Genomic DNA, 21,864 nt, shown 5'->3' on the forward strand with positions numbered 1-21,864 from the left:
AGAGTATTATCTAATATCTGGCCTTGAATGGGTATCTAGGGATTGACAACATCTCAAAGGATGCCATGTAGTATTGAGTCATAAAATGCCTTTAATTTAAAATCACCTCCAAAGTATACTCCAACATTTGGCACAGGGAATACTACGAGCCCATGAGGGAAATGTTCTAATCCTTCAGCATAAGGACTCCAGGTCATGTTCTTCATTTAAGCCTGCATCACCTCTTAATCTTGACAACAAAATCCTCTCCAAAATTTTGGCAAGCGTATCAGGAATGATGCTGCCAAACAAGCATCATTACCGATCAGTCTGGTTTTCCCTCTGCTGAAACATGAAGCTATCTAACAAAAATTGCTTGATGCAAATCACAAACAGGTTTTCCACAAATTTGGCTCTTTGGTTTATGAGCAGAAGGAAGGAAAATTACCCGATAGTTACCTCTGTCTGCCCACCGACACTATCTATCAGATGTTGGCCAACTATGACCCGTGGGTCAAATCTGGCTGTTCCCTGTCCCATCTCTTAACTGTTTCTATGATCCACAAACTAAGAATCATTTTTTTACATTGCTGGATAAAAACCAGAAGAAGAACAATGTTTCATGACATGTGAAAATCACATATAATTCACATTTCCGTGTCCATAAATAAAATTTTATTGGAACATAGCCCACTGATTCATTGATGTATTGTTTATTGCTGCTTATATGCTACAACAGGGTTGAGTCATTCCAACAGTAACCATATGGCCCTCTGGAATGGTGGAATAATATCTCCCAAAAATTCACATCCACCCAGAACCTCAGAATGTGAACTTATTTGGAAATAGGGTCTTTATAGATGAAATTAAGATGAGGTCATGTTGGGTTAGGGTAGGCCCTAGATTCAATGGCTAGTGCTTATAAAAACAGGAAGGTACACAGATACACAGAAGGAAGGAATTTATGTGGAGATAGAGGCTGAGATTGAAATGAGGCATCTACTAGTTCAGGAACACCAAGGATTGCCAGCAACCATCAGAGGCCTGAAAGGAGACATGGAATGGTTTCTTGTTCAGAGCCTCCAAAACTCTAAGAGAGTAAATATCTGTTGATATGAACCACCAAAAGAAACAAATTTCAGTTTTTTGTGGTATTTTATTATGGCAGCCTAGGAAACTGGCCCCTTCCATAAAAATGTTGCTGAGGGAGTTAGTACCTTCCATCATATTTAAGATCCTTGTAATCTCCAATACTGGTGTTCTACTGGATATAAAAACACGGTAAGAGGGTAATGAAATGCTTCCTTCTCAATAATCACTTAATTTTTGTGTTACCCGAATTTATCTGGCTCAAGACTAGATTTGTATCTTGGCTTACCTATTCAAATAAAGGATGAAACACACCTAGTGAGAAGAAGATGAAATGTCACGTGTGATTATAACACAAACACAAAAAACACACATGATGCCGGCCACGGACTATCGGGAACTCTGTGCCCAGGATACCAAACAACTCAAAAAATACTCACATTTCAGTTATGCACCAAATTATAATTTGCCTCGCACGACAGGGAACTTCTAAGACTTTGCTGATTCTTACACCAACCACCACGATTCTCCAAGTGGAGCTGAAGGTTCAAACTTGGTTTAATGAACCCCTTGCTTCTTGGCTAAGAAAACACCAAAATTGCCAACCAGGCAAGCTACATGATGCAAAGCTCCCTTCCAAATCTTCTTTAGTAAGGAAGATATGGGTCAGCCAAAAAAGCATCAATTCCCCAGTAAAAAGCTGGTACATGGATATCCTGAGACAGCCATTTCCAGCCCATCTGCGCACCAGATCCCCAGTACTCTCACTGAAGGTGTAGTTGCTACCTGAAAGAGTGGAGGCTTACCTGACTGAGCTTACGGGTTCGTGTGCGCAGCACGAGAACAAGGGACAAACAGAGATACTGAAGTTTACGTGTAATTATTTTAAACGTTTTCATCTTTAAAATAAGAACATTTCATTTTTTAAAACAATACACATTGGGGGCACCTGGGTGGTTCAGTCAGTTAAGCATCTTACTCTTGACTTGGGCTTGGGTCATGGTCTCACAGTCCAAGAGTTCAAGCCCCAGGTTGGGTTCTGTGCTATGTCAGCAAGGAGCCTGCTTGGAATTGTCTCCCTCTCTCTTTGCCCCCACCACACTCATGCTCTCTCTCAAAAGAAGTACATAAGTTTTAAAAAATTGTTTTAAATATGTTTTCTGTCAAGAGGAACTGGATGAAGGACAGCAAAACAAAGTACAAGAACCATACTTAATGTACTGGATTACCTTCTGTGCCACATCTTCCCAGGATCCATTGCACCAGAGAGGAGCCACAGACTTCAACAGTAGGATCTAAGAAGTTCTATGAGACTCCTGTGAACAATGACATAAGGATTTTATTAAAATACAAGGCTTATCCACGTTCTGCCATTCACTTGTGGGAGGCTCCACCTGGCTTCTGAACACCCAAGAGGTGTCATGGAAGGTTCATAACTCGCTCATTACTGAGGTAGGAGCCACCCCTGAAAACAAGGATGTCAGATTCCTCATCCTCACGTACTGCTTCCATATGGCACCTAGACTTTCTCAAACATTTTGATGACTATCTCCACAAGTGCTGGAAATTCAGATACCTCCTGAAGCAAGACAAACCACGTTCTCTCTATTTTATGTTGTGACCTTTACTTCTTCAACTGGCCTCCATTCTGTGCAACCCGGCTCCCCTCATCTTTGGTCCTTTCAGTCTGTGCCTTTCCTAACTTTTTGGGGTTCAGAACGAGCCACGTTTTTATCATCTACTAAATCTACTTTTGACTGGATCAACGTTTAAATGGGCTATTCTACGCATTTCATTTTTTTAAATTTTTACGTTTGATGTGATCTAACAGGCATCAGTGGCATCTTACCTGAGGCACTGTACTTAAAAATAGAGAAAAATGATAGAGAGGCAGTTAAATCTTTCAGAGTTCTTCTCTTTCCAATATGGAATTAGCATAAATATCTGCTTACTTTAAAGAAAGTGTCTAAAGACCTTTGCATAATTGAGGGACACAATGCATCAGGCATCCCTCCTGACTAGCCACCTGTTGAAATTGTTAGGATACACCACTAAGCCAGAATCTATCCATGTTACTGATCTTACTTTTTTTTTTTTAACTTTGTTTAACATTGATTCATTTTTTGAGAGACAGAGAGAGACACAGCGTGAGTGGGGAGGGGCAGAGAGAGAGGGGGACACAGAATCTGAAGCAGGCTCCAGGCTCTGAGCTGTCAGCACAGAGCTTGACGCGTGGCTCAAGCTCGTGGATGACGAGATCATGACCTGAGCCGAAGTCAGATGCCCAACCGACTTAGCCACCCAGGCGCCCCTTACTGCCCTTACTTTAAGTTTTGATAAATAATGCTGATATCATATTTACTGAAATTTGCAGATTCCCCCTGACATTAAAGTACTTGATGATGGATTTACAATGCCCTGACAATTGCTAAAACTACCATCAGTTTGTCAAGTGTTGACAGTGATCAAACAACTCTGCTTTGCAACCATACTAAATAAAAGACAAATGCTAAGCTTAATTATAATTATAATGCTTTTCAATTTTATGAACGGAATGATGTCGTATAGCTTTATTTTGTAGGTGAAGTTTGAAATTAGTGTTTAAAAAGATTTGTTGAGGTTTCACTTATGGGAAGCCTTAAAAAAGTTTTTTTTTAGTGGGAATGCAAGCTGGTGCAGACACTCTGGAAAACAGTATGGAGGTTCCTCAAAAAACTAAAAATAGAATTACCCTACGACCCAGCAAACGCACTACTAGCCATTTACCCACGAGATACAGGTATGCTGTTTGGAAGGGACACATGCACCCCATGTTTATAGCAGCACTATCAACAATAGCCAAAGTATGGAAAGAGCCCAAATGTCCATCGATGGATAAATGGATAAAGAAGATGTGTATATATATATATATATATATATATATATATACATATACGTGTATACATATATGTGTATACATACACACACACACACACAATGGAGTATTACTCAGCAATCAAAAAGAATGAAATCTTGCCATTTACAACTACATGGATGGAACTGGAGGGTATTATGCTAAGTGAAATTAGTCAGTCAGAGAAAGACAAAAATCATATGACGTCACTCATATGAGGACTTTAAGAGACAACACAGATGAACATAAGGGAAGGGAAACAAAAATAATACAAAAATGGGGAGGGGGACAAAACAGAAGAGACTCATAAATATGGAGAACAAACTGAGGGTTACTGGAGGGGTTGTGGGAGGAGGGATGGGCTAAATGGGTAAGGGGCATTAAGAAATCTACTCCTGAAATCATTGTTTCATTATATGCTAACTAATTTGGATGTAAATTTAAAAAAAAAGACATCAGTGTGGATAATAAGCTAATACGTAAGTATGAATATCGTGTATCTAATTTAAAAATAAACAGGATATACAAAACTGAAAAAAAAATTTTAATATTTATTCATTTTTGAGAGAGACAGACTGTGAGTGAGGGAGGGGTAGAGAGAGAGGGAGGCACAGAATCCGAAGCAGGCTCCAGGCTCTGTGCCTTCAGCAGAGAGCCCAATGCGGGGCTCAAACCCACAAACCACAAGATCACTACCTGAGCTGAAGTCGGATGCTTAACCAACGGAGCCACCCAGGTGCCCCACTTATGGGAAGCCTTTAAAGAAACATTAGGTTAAAAATAAATCTTCTCAGGGGCAGTTGACCTTTCAGTTGACTCTTGATTTCAGCTCAGGTCACAATCTGACAGTTTGTGGGTTCAAGCCCCACGTCAGGCTGTGCGGGGACAGTGCAGAGCCTGCTTGGGATTCTCTCTCTCTCTCTGCCCCTCCCACTAGCTCTTTCTCTCTCTCAAAAATGAATAATAAATAAACATTACAAAATAAATCTCCTGAAATTCTATCAACATACATATTACTCACTTTGAACATGAATTAAATTTGAGAAATTTTAACCTTATAAGAGTCTATTCTTCCAATTTCTTGTGATTCAGACTTATGGAATTATGTTATATTTCTTTCACTCAGACTCATTATTCAACTTGAAGTCACCTTTAAGAGACAGAGGCAGCGACAAGAGTGAGACTGTAGGAAGAAGCTGAATTTTTGGGGAGTGGGACCAATCAGAAGTCTTGGTTTCTGATCTTTATTCTGTTACTAACCAGTTAAATTTAGGCAAATCACCTACTATTTCTGGCCTTCGATCCTATAGTAACCCATTTACAAACAACAGGGACTATAATGTACAGCATGCTAGCTATAGTTAATAACGCGTTTAGAGACTAAATCTTAAACGGCCTCATCACACACACAAAAAATTTCATTACCATGTATGGTGACAGATGGTAACTAGACTTATTATGGTGATCATTTTGTAGTGTATACAAATATTGAATCATCATGTTGTACACATGAAACTAATATGTTATACCTCAGTAAAAAAAGAAATAGAAAATAAAACAATCAGAGAAAGATAAAACAATAGATTGTCTCAGAATAATTTGTACAACATATAGTGAAGACATCTCTAACTCTATACCTAAGGATGTAAAGGAGACCTGAAAACAGAGACATGTGATGTTCCTGAAGGGTAAAGTCAATATTATAAAAAATGTCAATTTTACACAAATCGATTTTCAATTTGTATAACTTTACATAATCCCATCAAATATTTAGAGAGAAAATGTTTCTGGAATTAAAAGGTTGTTCCCAAATTTCATTTGGAAGAATAAATGACTAAGAAAGTTGACTTTTTAAAACAAAAGAACAAATATCCCTACCAGATATCAAAATACATTACAAAGTTATACAAATTAAAAAAATAGGGGTGCCTGGGTGGTGCAGTCAGTTGAGCATCTGACTCTTGATGTCAGCTCAGGTCATGATCTCAAAGGTTCATGAGATCGAGCCCCACATCAGGCTTTGCAGTGACACTGTGGAGCCTGCTTGGGATTCTCTGTCTCCCTCTCTCTCTGTGTCCCTCCCCTGCCTCACACTACCTTTCAAAATAAGTTCCAATTGAATTAATAATCACAACATTTTTAAAAATATAACAAACACGAGAAAAATATATACGTAATTTTAAGGGAGCAATTTTAAGGGAGCAAAGTCATTCCTAAATAAGACAGAAGACCCAGAAGCCATAAGGAAAACAACAGACAGAAACTAAACTTTTATGCACAACAAAAGGCCACACACTAAGTTAAAAGAGATGACAGACTGGAAGAAAATAATCTGCAACATATAACAGTAAGGAGGTGGGGCACTTGGGTGGCTCAGTGAGTTAACCATCCCATGCTTGATTTCAGCTCAGGCCATGATCTCCAGGGTTCATGAGTTCGAGCCCTGTTATCAGGCTCTGCGCTCACAGTACGGAGTCTGCTTGGGACTCTCTCTCTGCCCTTCTCCCAACTGCATACATGCGCTCTCTCTCTATATAGCTAAAAATAAATAAACAGAAAGGGGGTAAATTGCTATAATATGTAAAGAGTATAAAGTTCCTTCAAAAATAAAAAGACAGTCTGATATAATTAGGTAAAAGAGTAAGAATGAGGAAAAGAAAAAAAAATGATAAAAAATGTGAAACAACACTGATCTTACTAGTTATTTCCCATCAAATTACAAAACACCAAACAACCGATATTATGCAGTTTTCACAAGGAAATGGGGAACCAGGCATTTTCATCACTGCTCACCTGACTATAAACAATCACATTTTTGTAGGTCAATTCAGCAACATCATCAATATGCTATAGATTCTGATAACAAATCATAACCTTTGATGAAACAATATTACTTTGACAATCCATCCTGCAAAAATACCTACACATCTGGACAAATGTATATATGAGTATTAATAATATAATAGAGAAAAATTTAAAACAGCTTACATATTCATCCGTAGGAAGAATTACTAAATACATTTTAAAAGTTCTATATGAACTCTGAAATATGATGTGGTGGCTAAGAAGAATGAGGTTTTTTCTTGGGCCGCCTGGGTGGCTCAGTTGGTTGAGCATCTACTCTTGATTTTGGCTCAGGTCATGATCCCGGGGTCATGGGATCTACCCCTATGTGGGGCTCTGCACTGAGCACAGAGCCTGCGTAAGAGTCTCTCTCTCTCTCTCTCTCTCTCTCTCTCCCCCTCCACCCACTCCCTTGCTCTCTCTCTCTCTCTTTAAAAAAAAAAAAAAATGAGCTTTTTCTATTTGTACTCTTAGGGGAATTCTTCAAGATACGAAGTTTTAAAAAGAAGCCACAAAATAGAATACAAAGACTATACAGAATAATTTCATTCACGGTACTTGTAAAACTCATGTATGTATCTGTGTGTGAGCATGAAAATGAACAGGAAAAAAAAGCTCAGAAAGATACAGCACGACCAGCTAACAGAAGGTAGAGGAATTTCTAAAAGAAGGAATAATGAAAGGGAATATTTATATTCTTTTGCTTGTTAAAAATTATAGCAAGCAGGTATACCTTTTCTCATTAAAAATTTTTATGGATGTTATGCTAAGTGACATAAGTCATACAGAGAAAGACAGATACCATATGTTTTCACTCTTATGTGGATCCTGAGAAACTTAACAGAAGACCATGGGGGAGGGGAAGGGAAAAAAAAGTTAGAGAGGGAGGGAGCCAAACCATAAGAGACTCTTAAAAACTGAGAATAAACTGAGGGTTGATGGGGGGTGGGAGGGAGGGGAGGGTGGGTGATGGGCATTGAGGAGGGCACCTGTTGGGATGAGCGCTGGGTGTTGTATGGAAACCAATTTGACAATAAATTTCATATTTAAAAAAATTTTTATGGAAAAATAGGAATTACCAAGTGTAGTATTTTTATTAACATAGCTCCCACCTTATGCAGAGCTACTTGGTCATATATTAAACCTGCAGTTACAAAGTCTAGAGTTCTCTTTTGTGACACATTCATTTCTTTTCCTTATTTTTCATATTTATGTGAATAGCTCTAGTTTTTATAAGGTTAAACTAATACAGAAGCTTAACTTCTAATACTGAAACGTATAATACTGAGTACAGGTCTCACCTAAAAGGCTGTATTTCTTCCTAGAGGAAACAACAGCTCTAGAGGGCCACTACTGCTATGACACCTTCGGGACAGCCATGCTCTGGGCTGGACATCAACCCTGAATCACGTGACACTGGTGCCTCTGCAATACACAGAACAAGATTTGAAACTGACATCCAATCTTCTACGAAATTCTAAGGTTGTTGCTCTGTAAGGGAAAGGGAATGTTTAAACCCAGTTACCAGGCCTCTGAGATCACTTTCTGCTACATATTTGCAGGGCACTCTAGGGAAAATTGCTTCACCTTCCCTGGCCTCGGTATCTCTCCCATCATGGAAATGATATCAACGCTGACCTCACAGAGCTTGGACCCAAAGCTAAGTGTATTTGATTCCAGAACTCTTAACTGCTCCACTAGACAGAGCCCTGCCTCCGGCCATATTCACACATTTCACATTTTGTAATCATGATGACAGTCATAATCACTGTGAGGATTACAATTGTTGAAAATTATCTCTTTATTTAATATTTTTTTTTCTCAAGATTGGAAGAAAAAACATGCAAAAATAAAATTTGCATAAGGATAACAAAATATTGCCCAAAGAAATCCAGGGTACAAATAAAGTTAACAGATTGCTGCTAACAAGATTTTTAATTGGCTCTCAGGGAAAAAAAAAAAAAAAAAAAGGAACGAGACAGAGAACCTGAAGAAAGCTCATTATTCTTTCTGGACTTCTATGAGGAGGGTGGGATTTAAAAAAGTCTAATGGTGCATATTTTTCTAATTGTCCTTTACCCTGACTCTCTCTGCTGGCTTTCCCAACGAAGACCGGATGAGATGTCCAAGGAGAGAGGACAAAACAACCACTTATATTAAACAACTCTGGTTTGTAGGATATTTAAGGAGAAGCATAGATTAAGAAAAGATAGAAGGAAAGCAAAATGTGGGGATATGGCATTTGCTTAATCATGTAGAAGTCTAAACATTAATTAAAATTGACATTAATTAAGAAATATAATCCCACTTGCTTCATAAGAGCCGTTGGCTGGCTGGAAGAAAAAGACAACTACTCACATGGAATCGCCTTTTCTACTACAGGCCTTCTAGGGCCTTCTGCAGTCTCCTGTCCGCTTCTCCCTTTGGGAATTCTGGGAATTCTCCCTTGGGAATTCTGCCCAAGGGAGAGGTTGAGAAATGGCGGGTTCACTGCAAATCCTTACTTTACAAATAAGTACTTAATAACTGTTCTGCTGATAGATGCTTTGATTATTTATTTTACTTCCAAATCTATTCAGGGTTTTTTTTTTTTACCAAATCCCCTTTTTCCAAGATGAAAAGAAAACCCAGTATTTATTGAGAGCTTACTTACTAGGTGCCACCTCTGTTACCTCAGAATATTCATTGTCTCTCCTATATTTGTTCAAATCTCAACAGAAAACTTCTTTTTTTAAAAAAAATTTTTTTTTTCAACGTTTATTTATTTTTGGGACAGAGAGAGACAGAGCATGAACGGGGGAGGGGCAGAGAGAGAGGGAGACACAGAATCGGAAACAGGCTCCAGGCTCCGAGCCATCAGCCCAGAGCCCGACGCGGGGCTCGAACTCACGGACCGCGAGATCGTGACCTGGCTGAAGTCGGACGCTTAACCGACTGCGCCACCCAGGCGCCCCTCAACAGAAAACTTCTTACAAAGCACACCTTAAAACAACGATGATAATAATACATTATCTTAACAACTCTTTAAGAGAGGAATTTTGATCCACATCTTACAAAGGAGGAAACCTGGGTTCAGGAAACTGAGTCAACTGTGGAAGGTCACAACATAGCTACCAACAGAACCTGAAATTGAACTCTTGTCCTCAAATCCTGTAGTCCTACTACACCACAGCTGTTTCATGCTGGGAGTGGTAAATTCCCTAAAGACCAGTAGTAATTTTAGAAACAGCCAAAGGCACGGTGAATAAACCTATATTTTGAAATTTAATTGAATACTGAAATGTTTAATGTACCTAGAAGGTGTTAGTGTTATTAAAGTCAGTGATCAAAGTGGGTGATAGAGTATAGTAATAAAAATCATCATCATATAGTATAATTATGAAGTATTAAGACAGAGTTAGTTTCTCATGTGGCTTATAAGGTCCATCCCAAAGAGAAATTTTCCCCAGACTGATTTGAAGATTGGCATTGGTCTGATGGCTTCTGATAAAGTGATAAAGTGAACTGCTTGTTCCTATAAGTGCTAATATAATGATAACAGAAATCAATATTTTTAAATTTTTTTTTCAGTGTTTATTTTTGAGAGAGAGAGAGAGAGAGACAGAGACAGAGTGGGAGTGGGGGAGGGGAGAGAAAGAGGGAGACAGAACCCGAAGCAGGCTCCAGGTTCTGAGCTGTCAGCACAGAGCCTGACGCAAGGCTCGAATGCATGGACTGCAAGATCATGACCTGAGTCGAAGTTGGACGCTCAACCCACTGAGCCACCCAGGTACCCCTAGAAATCAATATTCTTAACTTCATATTTTATCCTGTTTATGCATAACCATACCCTCATAATTATATTATATATTATAATATATAATGTACCATATAAACAGTATCTTATATAACATATATGTGTATATATAATATGCAATATAATACATAACCATACAATGACATTAACTACATTTTAATATGTTTCATGAAATAGTCCTGACGACTAATTAAGGGCTTAATAAATTCTTACATAAGAATTAAATGAAAAAATATGGAAAAAACAATATAGGCAGATATTTGCTTATATTGTGTCAAGTTTTTACTGTTTTCCCTTACTAAATTGAATGAGTATTTTGATTGTGTCAATAAAAAGACAAATTGAAAATCAAATTATTTTTTAAAGAGTAGTGACAATGTCTACATTAAAAAAAATTTTTTAAAAAGGGGTGCCTGGGTGGCTCAGTCAGTTGAGCATCCAACTTCAGCTCAGGTCGGATTTCCCAGCTCCTGAGTTTAAGCCCTGTGTCAGGCTCTGGGCTGACAGCTCAGAGCCTGGAGCCTGCTTTGAATTCTGTGTCTCCCTGTCTCTCTGCCCCTCCCCTACTCACACTCTGTCTCTCTCTCCCTCAAAAATAAATAAACATCAAAAAATAAAGTAATGACAATATCTACAATATAACAGTTCTTTGTTTGCTTATTATGGGGTACTCTCAAAACATCACAATGATAATAATACAGATTTTGTAACTTCAAAAGTCACAGATATTTTTTGTATCTGGTGAAAAGAATATAAAACAAATGTAGAGAAAATCACTATCTGTTTTAGTCAATTAATGGACAGTGTATAGTATAAACTCACTAGAAATACTTAGGACATTTAAAGTACAGTGGGAAAAAAACAAGAGGCCCAGCCAAAAAAAAAGTGTTAGTATGAGAAAATGAAATGCTGAGAACATGAAAAAATACTTTGAGGGGCGCCTGGGTGGCTCAGTCAGTTGGGCATCTGACTTTGGCTCAGGTCACGATCTCACGGTATGTGGGTTCGAGCCCCGCGTCGGGCTCTGTGCTGACAGCTCAGAGCCTGGAGCCTGTTTCAGATTCTGTGTCTCCCTCTCTCTCTGCCCCTCCCCCATTCATGCTGTCTCTCCCTGTCTCAAAAATAAATAAACGTTAAAAAAATTAAAAAAAAAAATATTTCGATCAAGAAGAAAAAACCTGTCTTAGCCACACAATCGGGAGGAAATGTCTATTACTTACCAATTGCTATTTTTCTTCTCTACCTCTTGGGTGACATTTTGCCCCTCCCGGTACAACTACTGCTGTAGCTGAGTCAAATGCACAAACCTGGAAAAGGACATAGAAAGTTCAAAATTACGATTCTCTCCTCAGCAGAAAGGGAGATCAGTTCACACTCCCCTTGAGACCTGCTCCTTTTTAACGCCTAAGGAAAGAAGCTGGTAGAGAACTGGTTTCTTAAATTGTTTGAAATTATGAAGTATCCTTAAGTTCGTCAATCTTCTCTCTATAAAGTACATTAAATGGGGCTATACTAAGATCTTGTAATTACTAGTTCTTTGCCAGGAGGCAGATAAAACAGTTGTAAGGGACAGTTTAATATATTGCTACTCAGTGACCCAAACTAGCCTCTGCCTAGAGATTATAGGGACAGGGGGCGCCTGGGTGTCTCAGTTGGCTAAGCATCCCACTTAGGCTCAGGTCATGATCTTGCGGTCTGTGAGTTCCAGCCCCAAGTCGGGCTCTGTGCTGACAGCTCGGAGCCTGGAGCCTGCTTCGGATTCTGTGTCTCCCTCTCTCCCTGCCTCTCCCCCACTCACACTCTATCTTTCTGTCTCTCTCAAAAATAAATAAACATTAAAAAATTTTTAAAAAGAGAGATTATATGGACAGAATCTTGCTGATTTTTGATCAAGGGAGTTACAGGGGAGATGACTGTGGCATAGAAGGCCCTGGAGCAGGCAGAGACTATCTACGAGGTAATTCAGACAAAAGAATCAAGAACCTTGAGCTTTGATTTTAGTTTGAAACTGAGAAGGGAGAAAATACCAGAGATGTTTGAAAGAAAAAAAAGCAACATAACTTGACAAGAATGATCCATGAGGTGTTCTGGGCTACAGTAAATCATAGGGTGAGAATTCCAATCCTCCCTTTGCTATTTAACTATTTTTATATTTTGCAAAGTCAAATCAATGGTAATTTGAGTGGGAGAAAAGGCAACACAAGGGATCACGTGTTTAAAAAGATGGGAAAGAAAGATGGTGGCTGGGGAAAGACAGGTTTACAGGTTGCCCAAACAAGCAAAAATGTCAGCTTTTAGTTTGTTAGGTAATCTTTTGTTTTAGTTTTTACTTCTTTTTTTTAATTTTTTTTTTTAACATTTATTCATTTTTGAGAGTGAGAAAGACAGAGCATGAGTGGGGGAGGGGCAGAGAGAGAGGGAGACACAGAATCTGAAGCAGGATCCAGGCTCTGAGCTGTCAGCCCAGAGCCCGACGCAGGGCTCGAACTCACGGACCGCGAGATCATGACCTGAGCCGAAGTCGGACACTAACCCAACTAAGCCACCCAGGCGCCCCTGTTTTAGTTTTTATTTCTAATTGGTGGTAGAGTGTTTAGCCATACTGAACCCTTCTGAGGTCTTATATCTGGTTCTGTTCTTTGCCTGGAAAATGTGGGAGAGGAATGATTCAAAAATGCCTCCAAGAAACCTAACGAAATTCTTTCAGAACATGATGCTAATTTGGATGGGAAAATGATAACCTCAATTTGAGGCGGGGGTAAGAAATATACACAAGGCAATGCCCAGCTCAGTAAGGAGGCAGCAGAAAATGAAGATCTGGGATTTGCGTTAGCTGTTAGGACAGGAAATGCTGACTGTAGTCTCATCGGCATAGAAGCAGTATTTGAAGCAATGAGAATAAAACTCAAAATCGATTACAAACATGCCGTGACTATCTTTTTTATTAAATATCAAAGTGGGATAGGAGTGGAAGGCATATGGCCCTCGAGGGCAGAGACAGCAGGATGGGGCAGTGAGAAAGTCGACCCGTCCCTGCAGACCACAGGCACTGGCTGATCTGGGCAGTTATAGATAGGACTTCAAGCAAATTATGTAACTCTCTTATAAGAGGAGATTAACTTAATTGGTATTTGAATTTACTGTAGGTATTAAATGAAATAATATATGCAAAACTGCTTTAACTTGAAACATTTACACCTACAACCAAAATGTAAATCAAATTCCAACTGTGTCCTTAATGGAAGAATGCCTCATTGTCATCACCCCTGCTTTTCCTGCTGAGATTCTCTTCCTTCCCAGGCACCCTTACCATCTTCCCAGAGCGGCACTGTGAAGGTCTGTCTGTACCCTCTCACCTCTAATCTCATGTCCCAGCCACACATCTCATGTGGATTTCCTTCCCAACTGTAACTTCCTCTCTAGTTCGACACACTCTTTTACCTACATTCCAAGTGACTTCACTCCCTTAAGCAGCACACACACTTTTGTCCCTAGGGAAGGTAGAGGTAAATTCTGGGTGCAACCTAACCATGTTTTTATGCAATTACACACAGTCTAATTTGTGGTGACTGTATTCTGGATAAAGTTACCAAGTATGTTTCCAGGGTCAAGAATCTGACCTGAGATTCTGTGTGTGTGTGTGTGTGTGTGTGTGTGTGTGTGTGTTTCTTTAAATGCAAATTCTCATTTTATGGATGTGGCCCTAGATACTTCTCTAGGGATGCATAAATAAAGTTTCATATTCTTTGGTTAATTTTTAGTGTCTCGGGCATTTTTGTAGCCTCCAAGAGAACTGGAAACGTCCCATAAAATTCTTATTCTCTCTAAGGCAGCATGGTATCCAGGGAAACAGTGTCACAGGCTTTGGAACTACCAAGAGCTGGATACAGAACCCAGCCCAGACCACTTATGAGCAGCAAAACTCCAGCCTGTTATGTAACGCCTGGAGGACTTGGTTTGGAATACAATGGAAATAATGGTTTCTACCTTGTAAGATTACCTTGGGGATTCAATAAGGCAGAGTAGGCAAAGCACTAGGCAGAGCCTGGTATAAAGTAGATACTTAATAACTATCTGTTGAACAAACGAGTGTCAGTGACCTTCTCAGTCAGCCCATCCGAAAGCCTAACGGTGTGCTGAACATACTTGAAAGATCCATCCAACTGGAGCAGACCTAACAGGTCTGGTTTAGCAGCAGCTTAATAAAAACTTGTCCATTTACAGATTGCAACAAGTGATTTATAAAGGTTAAACGTACCCTTTTCTTAAAAAAAACACGACATTATCGTTTGGAATAAAAATAAATGTTTGATATAACTCTATACTTTAATTTCAAGAAACACACAGTTCAAGTACCTCATTCTAGGCAGGAAGTTAATCTACTTTTTAATATCAGAAAGTATTTATGGCTTTCAAATAACAATGAAAAATTATGCTCTGCATGGTTCCTACGCTATCACGCCTGAAAAGTCAACTTTTTTCCATATGAATTTTATACTGTCACTTCTGGTCGGACAATTAATTAGGTAATTCTGTAAGACTAGAAACCTGATCCTTTTAATGTAAACTTTGATTGCACTCGGTTAGTTGTCTGTTACCTTTGGAAACAAAGAGGAGATGGTAATTATCTCCCTCTCCCAACTCTGTTCTTTCATGAGATGATATGGAAAGTTTTCGGCCTACCCCTGGAGAGTAAATATTACAAATTCTAGGAAATGCTACTGTAGAAAAGCTTTGACTGAGAATTTCTGGAGAAAACTTTTCCTTTAAGATTTTTACTTTTCCTGCTTTTTGTTTACACTTCTATAATCTAGAATGTATCCCACCCTTTGGTAACCTTTTCAAATATAAAATCTTATGCTAATTGAACTGAGAGGCCTGAAGAGCAGTGACTAAAAATATACTCACACTTATAGTGGTTTTGTAATAATGTATCTGGAAGGCATTCAACATTCCAGAAACTTCATTCCTATTGTACAGGTGTTAGTCCTTGAGTCTCCGTATCAGATAACCAGTGACACTGATGTTTCCTGACTATGCAAGAATCTTTCTATTTGAGTGGTATTGGACAGTTAATAAGGAGCACTAAAACAAAGCCTAAAGTTAAAGAAAGTTTCAGTATTCGGTAAGAATGAAAAAAATTAATAAAACTCCTACTACATACAAAAATATTTGGTCCCACTGCAATGTTACAACCAATTGAGACCTTATGAGAGTCCTAAAATCAGACACCCGTCAATAGACAATGGCTAACACACTAGCGGTATTTCACTTTTCAAACTTGCTGAGCATCAATTTCCAAATCTGTAAAATGGAAACAACAATATGAGTCCATGGGGTTTGTAGTTACAGTGAAACACAAGCCTAGCATAGGCTCACACAGTGCAGTGCCTGGCACACAGTAAATTCTCTTCCCTTTCTCTTTAAGTTTACACACATCTGCATGAAATCATATAGGATTAACCGTAATGGAGCATTATGAGCTCTGAGTCATTTTATTTTTTTTTATTTTATTTATTTTTTTTAAAAATTTTTTTTTAAGTTTATTTATTTTTGAGACAGAGAGAGACAGAGCGTGAACGGGGGAGGAGCAGAGAGAGAGGGAGACACAGAATCGGAAGCAGGCTCCAGGCTCTGGGCCATCAGCCCAGAGCCCGACGCGGGGCTCGAACTCACGGACCGCGAGATCGTGACCTGAGCTGAAGTCGGACGCTTAACCGACTGAGCCACCCAGGCGCCCCATGAGTCATTTTAATCCATATTTTACTTCTGTGCAGCTATTGACTGTATGGGTGCAACACAATTTGGGCATAGGTTGAGAAAGTGAATGGCTGGTGATTTTAAAGAGGATTATAATGGACACTATCGTTCAGTTAAATCATCATATGAGAAAGCCTGATATGCTGATGAGACATCAGTAGGATTTATCAACCTCAAATGGGCACTCATGATTGCTCTGAAATCTTACTGTGCCCCCAAATCTCAATCCTATGTTTCCCAATCATCATTCCATACCTTCTGTAACACAATTAAACTCCAACTCTCCCCCACTCTTAGCTAATGACTCCAAGGACAAACAGAAACCATCAGAAGGGAATTCTCCCGTTTTTCCTTCTAGTAAATCTGTAGCCATCCTCTTCTTTCCCTTTTTAAGGAAAGGAACAAGGTCTCTCAAAAGCCAGTTTCTCAGCATGTGCCCTATATCTCCATCCCCTCCTGTATTCTTAGGGAACCTCATCCCATTCATTACTCCTTTTCTCGCTTATATCTTGCATATATCTACCTATAGTAGAAAGGTCTACTGCATTAATTTCCAGAGCAGTCAACTTTGCTCTAATATCTTCCATTCAAGACAACACAACCCAAAACAAAAAAGCAGTATACCATCACTTTCTAGCTACTACCCTGTCTCTCCACACTCTACCCCGTTGAATTTCATAAAGAAAGGGCCATTTATGCTGTCATCTTCTTCACCTACCATTTACTCTTCAACACTGAAGCGGATTCCATTCTCAACATACTGTAAAAGCTTCTCTGGGGCCTGTTACTCATAACTTCTGTATTCTGTATACAGAATCCTGTTCTAAAGCCAGCAACATCCAATGGAAACTTTTCAGTCTTTATTTTATTTGACTTCTCACCAGTATTTTACAAAACTAACCACTACTCTTTGAAACACAATCTCCGTTGATTTTTCCTGACGCCACATTTTCCTGGTTTTCTGTCTACTCCTTGGGGGTTCCTTCGCAGTCTTCTTTGCCAGCTAGGCTCTTTTTCTACCCAATCTCTCTCTCTCTCTTTTTTTCTATTCATTGTTTTATTATTTTATTTTATGTTATACTATCAAATTCTTTTTTTTTTTTTTTTTTTTTTTTTAGCTCTTTTGAGATATAACTGGCTAATCTCTACCCAGCCTCTTAAAGAAGTTACTCAGGGTGTGATTCTGGAATCTCTTGCCTTTCACATGTTCTCAGACTTGACTTCAGAAAATATTTATATATGGAATGGCCACAAATCTATATATATTTATATTCCAAACCAGTCTTTGAGCTCCAGATTCTTATATCTGCACATTTAATTTTTCCACTAAGATGTTTTACGAGCATGTCAAAATATGTCCAAACTAATCACTTGAGTTTCCTCCCAAACCATTTGAACCCTTCCCTCCTCAGGAGCTTTGCTATTTTGTCCATCTGAACAAAACTCTCCAACTCTTTACCTAAGTAATGCCTACTTTCCCTCAGGTTTCCACTTGCATGTCACTGCTTTTTTTTTTTTTTTACATTAAAAAAAATGTTTATTTATTTTTGAGAGAGAGCAGGGGAGGGGCAGAGAGAGACATGACAGAGGATCCTAAGCAGGCTCTATACTGACAGCAGAAAGCTGGATATGGGGCTCAAACTCACAAACCATGAGATTGTGAACTGAGCCGGAGTTAGACGCTAAACCGACTGAGCCACCCAAATGCCCCTTCATAATTTTTTTTAATATGTTTTATTTTAGAGAGAGAGAGAGCACACACATGCGGGAGAGGGACAGAGGGGGGAGAGAGAGAGAGAGAGAGAGAGAGAGAGAGAGAGTGAGTCTTAAAGGGACTCCACGCTCAGTGCCAAACCGGATGCGAGGCTCAATTCCAGGACCCTGGAATCATGACCTGAGCAAAAACCATGGAACACGAAGCCGTTCAACTGACTGAGCCACTCAAGTGTCCCTAAACGTCACTGTTTTAAAAGGGCCTTCTTTAACTCTCCTAACTAAATTAGACTATCCTATAGCACCCTGCATCTCCCTTCAGAGTACATATGACCACTCACAGTTATAAACTGATTTGCAATCTCAGTGTTCGATTCTGCCATTTCCCTTACTTTTCTCTAGCTCCCCCCTCCTCACAACACTTCCATGCTTCTAACATTCCATATAATTTGCTTATTTATAGTTATGAAGTTTTGTTTTTCTCTCCACTCTGGCACGTAAGGTCCGTAAAGATTTCTTGTCTCTTTTGTTCCCTGATACGTTCCAAATGTCCGGCACATGCTAGAAACTCAATAAATATCTGTTGAGTGAATGAGAGACCATGTCTGTTTTGCTACTCACTATATTCCAAACTAATTAATTGCAGTGGAATTGAGGTTCAGGTACTATAAAATCTAGGATGAAATATGGAGCACAACACCATAAACACAGTAGGATCTCATGCCCTGTGAATGAATGAAAGCTTTCGAATGAAAAAGGCATATTTAATTTGGAATCTAGACAACGGTCCTCTTTACTATTTTTTGTTTGTTTTAGCACACAATCTTGTCTTTTGTTCTCTTTCTCCACATTCTAAGAAGTTTTAAGAGATAATAATATGAGGCCAGAGCTCCATGAGAGGAAAGCCCATGCCCTTGTACTTCTGGTGTCAGCTGATGTCTAGCCCTCTTCCTGGTACTTAGCAGCAGCTGAATAAATAAATAAAACTAGGAACCAATGAGGGGAACTACCCAGTGAGTATGTGCCATCAGGTGAAGGCCAGACAGCACCAGGCAGCAGTGGAAGAAGCTGGGGACTTGGAATCAAGGGGGTGAGCTCCATTCCTGCTTCTACCTTCTGACAAAATCTGGCAACTTCCATAGGCCTGGTTTTTCACCTGGTGGGGGAGATGAAACTAGACGATCTACTAAAATGTAAGCTCCCTGAGGCTAGGGACCGCATCTGTCTTGTTCACTGATGTGAAAACAAGGCCTAGATCGGTACGTGTGGCACAGAGTAAGACCCCCAAGAATTTGTGTAAATATCTCTAAACATTTCCTTCCAGTGCTAACAATTTAAGGGAAAAATAACTTTGAGGTATTCTAAATAAATATTTCTTTTGCTAGGATCATATACAGATTACCATCATCTTAGAAATAAAGAGCCTAGTCCCTGGTGAAAAAAATACACACACAAAAAAAAGAATACCTGTTTCCTCTCGGTGAGTTGGTTATGGGGATTTACCTGTTTTACATTTTCACCGTGCATTCTGGGGTTCTTTAATTATATTTAGATAAATAATCATATTTGTACACTTAGCGTTTGATCTGGAACCTTTAGCTCTGGGCGCGAGAACACCCAACTCCTGAGGGACTGTATACTCACAACTGTGCAACTTGTACTGGTTCCAGTCTTGCTGGCGGTCCTTGCCTGCCATTATGTAGTTTCCGAGGCAGGATGGGCTCTTGCCATTTCTCAGCCCTTTCCTTCCTCACCCATCCTCTGCCTTCACCCCTCTCTCCCATTCGAGGCTTTCCCCTTGGCTGGCCCGACGCAGGGAGAGGTCAGGAGAAACTGCCCCAGCGCTCAGCGCCCCGGGCAGCCGCAAAACCGCCTCCCCCAGCCAGTTACTGCGGACCGCCGGCTCTCCGAACTACGCTCTACATACGCTTTCGTATCGAAAGGAAATCGTGTTTTCTACCGTAAACTAGGGACCGCTGGTGGGGCGCGAATCTCTGCGTCTACACTTGTTTTCTAGCCCCGGAGCGGCTGCGGGAATTGATTGGTTCCCTCGCGCCCCGACGCTTGGGGTCCCCCCGCGCTCCGCCTGGACCCCGCCCCCTCGCGCGGCCATCTGCTACGCTGTCTGTCTGACTGTCTCTCGCTCGGCCTCTCTTTCCCCTCCACCACTCCCTGACCACCCCCCCGGCTCCGCCCCTTTCCCCTCCCCCCGTCCGGGGCTCCGAATCTTTCGTGGCCGTTGCCAGGGAGACAAGCCGATACCAGGCAAATAGGCATTCGAGAAAGAAAAGGGGGGAAAGCTACACGGCAGTCTGGTAACAAAGGAGCAATAAAAGCAGCCCCCAAATGGAGGGCTGAGGACGCGTCTGCGAGAAAATCCGAAAGCGAGCTAGCAATCCCCCCAAGTTAAAACTAGGAGGGGGATGCAGAGGAAGGGGCACGATTCACGTTGGGGGTGGGGGCTAGCAACAACCTTAAATGAGCTTTTGGGAATCGCCTGGATGGTGGTTTTGGATCAGCCCAGCTGGGTTTTCAAGTTGGAACTCCGCTAATACAAGAAATTCGCGTCCACCTCGGCGGCTGGGGGCTTGGGCCAGGCCAGCGGGCTCCCTTAAGGGTGATAACATGTTTGGCAGGATACACTTCTACGGAAACGTCTTTCCACCAGCTCTGGGGAATATGACTTCGTGAGTGAATGATGCATCTGAAGGCAGTGGGCAGTGAGAAGACGAAGCTTCGTGTAACGATGTACAGCTTGGTGATTTTCAAAGCAATACTTGAACAAAGAGTTATTGGCTTGAACCAACCATCTTTTTCACTCAAAGTGTGACCCATTTCCCTACAATAAGCAGAAAATAAAACTGTGAGAATTCCGAGCCAACACCAGGAGAAATGAACCATTCTCTCGACTGCTTCTCCTCTCCATAAGCAAAAGATTATTCATTTCAGGATTACTAACCGTAAACAAGAAAAGGGTCTGATGTGGAAACGAGTGAAAACTCTGGGAGCAAAAATGTAGGCGGTAGGAGAATGTTTATTAGGCTGTATCCTTGATTTTTGACCGCCTCCTCCCCTTCTTTAAATCAGTGCCTTGTCTTTCACACACAAATAGAGTCTGGTTCTTTGGTGGCGAGGGGTGCAGATTGGAGGTGCTCTGTGTCCTCTTACAGAAGCTTTTTCTCGAACCCAAGCTAGACCGGAGCGTTCAGGGATCTTCTTGCTATTTTTCAACATGCAGTTTCTCGTTAGAACTGTAATCGTCAATCCGGTTGTTTAGCATTTCATCGCTGCTGCCTCCCTCCCTTCCAAGAAAGAACACACTCGCTTGCATGCACACTTACACATGTTCAGAAAGAGTCCATCCGATCCTGGCAATCGGCTGAAAATGATTCATATCTACGTGAATTGCTTCCCAACCGCGTATTTGGATTCATACACTCGAGGCTGTGTCTCGTTTCACCATAGAGAAAAATTGTCATTTCATACAGTGATAAAATGCGAACCGTTATGATCTTTTGTAAATGGCCCTCACTTTATATTGTGGGGGAAAAAATCACTATTTGGCAATAGTCGGGAGTGGGGGGATTCGATGAGCGTCGCAGGCCAATATCGAAATATTTTATTTCATGCCATTGCGGGACAGGGAAGGGAGTGTGGCTTAGGCTCCTTGCCGCTTTTGCATTTTCCACATCTGGCCTACAGACCTAATTCTAACTCGAGATGTCGTTTGATGAAATTCGATCTTCGTGGTTTAAATACCTTTCAATTCGGGGGCGATATAACATTTGCA

The 21,864-nt window shown here is 40.4% G+C and overlaps 1 long non-coding RNA gene across 1 annotated transcript; it reads right to left on the reverse strand.

Annotated features, from left to right (window-relative positions):
- Window positions 1–1,186: 1,186 nt before the first annotated feature.
- On the reverse strand, window positions 1,187–20,288 carry LOC122489889. The gene is made up of 3 exons (XR_006299036.1): window positions 19,719–20,288; window positions 11,822–11,908; window positions 1,187–2,384 (listed from the first exon to the last, which is right to left on the reverse strand). It is a non-coding gene; the product is annotated as an uncharacterized LOC122489889 (long non-coding RNA).
- Between the last annotated feature and the right edge of the window lie 1,576 nt (window positions 20,289–21,864).

The sequence above is a fragment of the Prionailurus bengalensis genome, chromosome B2 (genome assembly GCF_016509475.1).
Source record: "Prionailurus bengalensis isolate Pbe53 chromosome B2, Fcat_Pben_1.1_paternal_pri, whole genome shotgun sequence".
Lineage (NCBI taxonomy): Eukaryota > Metazoa > Chordata > Mammalia > Carnivora > Felidae > Prionailurus > Prionailurus bengalensis.